The sequence below is a fragment of the Rana temporaria genome, chromosome 8 (genome assembly GCF_905171775.1).
Source record: "Rana temporaria chromosome 8, aRanTem1.1, whole genome shotgun sequence".
Taxonomy (NCBI): domain Eukaryota; kingdom Metazoa; phylum Chordata; class Amphibia; order Anura; family Ranidae; genus Rana; species Rana temporaria.
In genome coordinates this window covers 166,841,432-166,847,310 of record NC_053496.1, presented here as the reverse complement: position 1 = coordinate 166,847,310, position 5,879 = coordinate 166,841,432, and the positions used below count along the sequence as shown (strand labels likewise).

Here is a 5,879-nt window from a genome sequence, read left to right as displayed (position 1 = left end):
TCTGGCGAGAAACTCGGTCGTGTGTACACTTTTCAGCGAGGAAGCCGAGGAGGAACTCGTCGGGCCGAAAAGAGAACATGTTCTCTATTTTCTCGTTAGTCAATGGTGAAAAGTCGGCCCGCCGAGTTCCTCGGCGGCTTCCACACTGAACTCGACGAGGAACTCGATGTGTTTGGCACGTCGAGTTCCTCGGTCGTGTGTACGGGGCCTCAGAGGTAGCAACTGAGTAAGCATGTGCACTAGTGTTGAGCGGAATACGCCATATTCGATTTCGCGATATATCACGAATATATAGCCGAATATTCGTGAAATATTCGCTAAAATCGAATATTCGTGATATTTTATCAAAAAAATTTTTTTGCGAAATTTCGCTAATGCGAATGCGAAATTGATTGCGAAATGTTGACAACTGTGGTAGGAGAACTCTGATTGGCTCTGATGCAAAAGAAGGGCGGAGAAAGTATTCGCGAATATTCGTGATATTTTATCGAAATTTCGCTAATGCGAATGCGAAATTGATTGCGAAATTTTGACAACTGTGGTAGGAGAACTCTGATTGGCTCTGATGCAAAAGAAGGGCGGAGAAAGTATTCGCAAATATTCGTGATATTTTATCGAAATTTCGCTAATGCGAATGCGAAATTGATTGCGAAATTTTGACAACTGTGGTAGGAGAACTCTGATGCAAAAGAAGGGCGGAGAAAGTATTCTCAAATATTCGTGATATTTTATCGAAATTTCGCTAATGCGAATGCGAAATTGATTGCGAAATTTTGACAACTGTGGTAGGAGAACTCTGATTGGCTCTGATGCAAAAGAAGGGCAGAGAAAGTATTCGCGAATATTCGTGATATTTTATCGAAATTTCGCTAATGCGAATGCGAAATTGATTGCGAAATTTTGACAACTGCGGTAGGAGAACTCTGATTGGCTCTGATGCAAAAGAAGGGCGGAGAAAGTATTCGCGAATATTCGGAAATCGAATATTCGCGATTGCGAATATTCGGCAACATAAAAGGATCGCCTCAGCTTAGCTACTCAGCCCAGGGTCTCTAATCATACCGGCAATGCTTTTAGACGTCGATAGGATGTGATCTGTTTTAAAAATAAATTTGAAAAAATACGAATATTCGGAATAGCGAATATTGGCCGCGAAATTCGAGTTATTCGCGAATATTCGAATATGCCATATTCGTAACGAATATTCGTGAGCAACACTAATGTGCACACAGGCATCTTTTATAAAGGTGCCAGTTAGTGCGACGTCTGATGTTGTCATTCTTCCTCTGCGTTTGCCCCATTTTCCATTGGGTGACATAGGCGTAGCAGGACTCGCCATCAGTTACGGACTTCTTTTAAGCAGGAACATGTAGGTAGATTCAGAAAGAGTTAGGCCGGCTTATCAGTAGATAAGCCAACCTAACTCAGAATCTACGCCGACTTATGTTTAAGTGTATTCTCAAACAGAGATACGCTTAAACATATCTAAGATACGACGGCTTGCGCCGTCCTATCTTAGGTTGCAATATTGAGGCTGGCCGCTTCCATTGCGGTCGGCGTAGAATATGTAAATTAGTAGATACGCCGATTCACGAACGGACGCCCGGCCGCCGCAGTACATTTACGCCGTTTACGTAAGAGATAGGCCGCCTAAAGTTAGAGCTGGGCCCTAGGTGGCGTTGCCAATGTTCAAGTATGGCCGCCATTCCCGCGTTGAAATTTGAAATTTTTACGTCGCTTGCGTAAGTCGTCTGTGAATAGGGATTTACGTCGTTTACGTCCACGTCGAAATCAATAGGCCCGTGCGGCGTACTTAGCCGCAATGCACACTGGGAAATGTAGGCGCCCGGCGCATGCGCAGTTGATAAAAAAATGTCAAAAACGTAAGGTCAAGCTCCATTAACATAAAACACGCCCCCTTACACACATTTAAATTAGGCGCCCTTACGCCCGCCCGCTTTAGGCTACGCCGCCGTAACTTAGCAGGCAAGTACATTGTGAATCATGTACTTGCCTCGCTAACTTACGGCGGCGTAGCTTAAATGCCTTAAGCTACGGCGCCGCAAAGTTGCGGCAATGTATGTGAATCTACCTAATAATGTGGATTGAGGCTTCGAGGTGAACTTGCATGCCATCAGCGAACCGTCCAAGAGTGACTTTTGTAGCGACAGATGATCTTGTGTTGGCCCCATTATGCAACCAAACAAATGATTACCTAGTCATGGAAATCGCATTCTGTATGCTAAGATGTTCAAAATTGTATTAATACTACTATGACTTTTTCAATATGTGACTCATGGGTCAACAATGTAAACCAGGCATCTCCAAAGTCCGGCCCGAGGGCCAATTGCGGCCCCCGTTCCAGTTTAATGTGGCCCCCCTGGTAATTTGGATATATACTGGGCTAGATTCAGGTAGCTGCGTTCGATCTTACGGCGGCGCAGCGTATCGTATTTACGCTACGCCGCCGCAACTTACAGGAGCAAGTGCAGTATTCACAAAGCACTTGCTCCGTAAGTCGCGGCGGCGTAGCGTAAATGGGGCCGGCGTAAGCGCGCGTAATTCATATGTGGAAGGGGGGGGTGTTTTATGTAAATCTATGATGACCTGACGTGATTGACGTTTTGTACGAACGGCGCATGCGCCGTCCGTGTACATACATATCCCAGTGTGCATTGCTCCCAAGTACGCCGCAACGACGTATTGGTTTCGACGTGAACGTAAATTACGTCCAGCCCTATTCGCGAACGACTTACGCAAACGATGTAAGAAATTCAAAAATCGTCCATACTTAACATTGTGTGCGCCTCATAGAAGCAGGAGCAACCTTACGCCGACAAAGCCTTACGCAAACGGCGTAAAAAAACTACCGCCGGGCGCACGTACGTTTGTGAATCGGCGTAACTAGGCAATTTGCATACTCTACGCCGAAAACAACGGAAGCGCCCCTAGCAGGCCAGCGTAAAAATGCACACAATTATACGCCGCCGCATTCAAGTTACGTCGGCGGAAGAAGCCTATTTTTTCGACGTATCTGCCTTGGAGAATCGGCGTAAAGATACGCCAGCACAGAATTGAAATTACGGCGGCGTATCTGGGGATACGCCGCCGTAAATGGTACCTGAATCTAGCCCACTGTATTTATCGGTGCTGCCTCGGAGGGGACAGGAATGAGTGCTGTCAAATTACATACAGGAGAATCTCCTGTTTACTCTGCGGCATTCTGTAATAGTGTTGCTCACGAATATTCGGCTCGAATATGGCATATTCGAGTATTCGCGATATATTTCGAATTTCGCGGTGAATATTCGCTATTCCGAATATTCACATTTTTTAAATTTTATTTTTAGAACAGATCCCATCCTAGAGATCTCCATCGACGTCTAAAAGCATTGCTGGTATGATTAGAGACCCTGGGCCGAGTAGCTGAAGCGATCATTTTATCTTGCCGAAAAATCGCAATGCGATTATTCGGCAATCGGAATATTGCGCGATTATTTTCTTCGCCCTATCTTCCGCATCAGAGCGATTTTTTCAGTTTCATTTTTAAAACAGATCACATCCTAGTGATCTCCATCGACGTCTAAAAGCATTGCTGGTATGATTAGAGACCTTGGGCCGAGTAGCTGAAGCCATCATTTTATATTGCCGAATATTCGCAATGCGAATATTCGGCAATAGGAATATTGCACGATTATTTTCTCCGCCCTTTTGCATCAGAGCCAATCGGAGCGCTCCTAAAACAGTTGGCGAAATTCCGCAATCAATTTCGCATTCGCATTTTTGCGAAATTTCGATAAAATATCACGAATATTCTGAGCCAATCAGAGTGCTCCTACAGCATTTGTCGAAATTCCGCAATAAATATCGCATTCGCATTTTGCGAAATTTCAATAAAATATCACGAATATTCTGAGCCAATCAGAGTGCTCCTTCCGCATTTGTCGAAATTTCGCAATCAATTTCGCATTCGCATTTTTGCGAAATTTCGATAAAATATCACGAATATTCTGAGCCAATCAGAGTGCTCCTTCCGCATTTGTCGAAATTTCGCAATTATGTTCGCATTCGCAATAGCGAAATTTCGCAATGATTTCATTTCGATAAAATATCACGAATATTCGAATTTAGCGAATATATCTCGAATATTCGACTATATATTTGAGATATATCGCGAAATCAAATATGGCATATTCTGCTCAACACTAATCTGTAATAGGAAGTCTTGTTTTCTGGGCTGCCATTGGACAACACCTCTGTCTATCATAGGAGGCGGGACATTGTATTAAAGAGGCTGCTGTGTAAACAGGAGATTCTCCTGTATGTAATCTGTTGGCGCTCATCCCGCCCCACTCCGAGGCTGCAGATGGGCATCGATCAGGCTGCATTCATGGCAATGGAGAGGCTGCATTCATGGCAATGGAGAGGCTGCATTCATGGCAATGGCGAGGCTGCATTCATGGCAATGGCAAGGCTGCATTGATGGGCAATGACCCTTATTTTGCTTCACAGTTCTTTATTTACATTTTTTTCCTGAAACTTCCCTCCTAACGTTAAGGTGCGTGTTATACGCCAATAAATACGGTATATCCAAATAATACGCCTGAGCGCATCTCTTCACCACACACAGCCACAAAGACAAGAGAATTCTTGTTGGGTTGTGTATTAGTTGCTCGGGCAAACACACTTAGACCGAATTTTAATGGTTCAAAGAATGTCAGGCAAAATAGTCGGCCCTCACGTGTGTTCACTTCATCAAATCTGGCCCTCTTTGAAAAAAGTTTGGCCACCCCTGATGTAAACCATAAAAGACGAGTCCAGGCCGCTTTTTTTCTAAAATGTAAAAATTATTGTAATTTATTTAAGTTGTGGTTGTAAACCTCAGACATAATTACGAACAAAGCACATCCCTTTATATTGTGTACGTGTCTCAGTCCAGAGCACTAAGTGTAATTTTAGTCTGCTGCTTCGTTCCTCTGCTATCAGCATGAGTCACTTCTGACACGTTTTCCTGACACCAAGCAGTAAAAAGGTGACAGGGGAAGTATCTTTTGCACACAGCCTGTGATTGACAGCCTCAGCCCTGTTCCTGTGTGGAGGGAGGTGGGGGGGTGTCTCTTCCCTCCAATCAGCTCTCAGAGCTCTCCTCACCGAGTTCTGCAGTGTGCAAGTTCAGGTCTCCGCTGCGTTTCCTGACAGCTAAGACAAGCTGTATAAATTCTGGGCTTTGAACGGATGAAGAGAAGGGAAGACTTCAGATAAACAGATACAACTTGTATGGGAGGATACGTTTTATAATCTCTGTGTACCACCTGAGGCTAGTCACTTCACTGGATATATGTAATGCCGCGTACACACGATCGGAAATTCCGTCAAGAAAACCATGGATTTTTTTTTTTCAGACGGAATTTTGACTCAAACTTGTGTTGTCACACAAAATTCCGACCGTCAAGAACACAGTGGGCCGGATTCAGAAACGAGATACGACGGCGTATCTCCTGATACGCCGTTGTATCTCTGCGTGCGGTCGGTCGTATCTATGCGCCTGATTCAGAGAATCGGTTACGCATTGATATCCCTAAGATCCGACTGGCGTAAGTGTCTTACACTGTCGTATCTTAGGCTGCATATTTACGCTGGCCGCTAGGTGGCGCTTCCGTATAGTTACGCGATGAATATGCTAATTAGGTAGATACGCCGATTCAAAAACGTACGTCCCGCCAGCGCATTTTTTACGTCGTTTGCGTTAGGCTTTTTCCGGCGTAAAATTACCCCTGCTATATGAGGGGTAAGTGTGGCGCATCCTATGTTAAGTATGGCCGTCGTTCCCGCGTCGAATTTTGAAATTTTTACGTCGTTTGCGTAAGTCGTTCGCGAAT

General features: G+C 44.5%; 1 protein-coding gene across 1 annotated transcript in view; it reads left to right on the top strand.

The window, feature by feature from the left end:
• LOC120909931 (oocyte zinc finger protein XlCOF6.1-like) overlaps positions 1 to 5,879 on the top strand; it is a 487,791-nt gene that overhangs the window by 358,122 nt on the left and 123,790 nt on the right. The gene's annotated exons all lie outside the window — the stretch shown is intronic.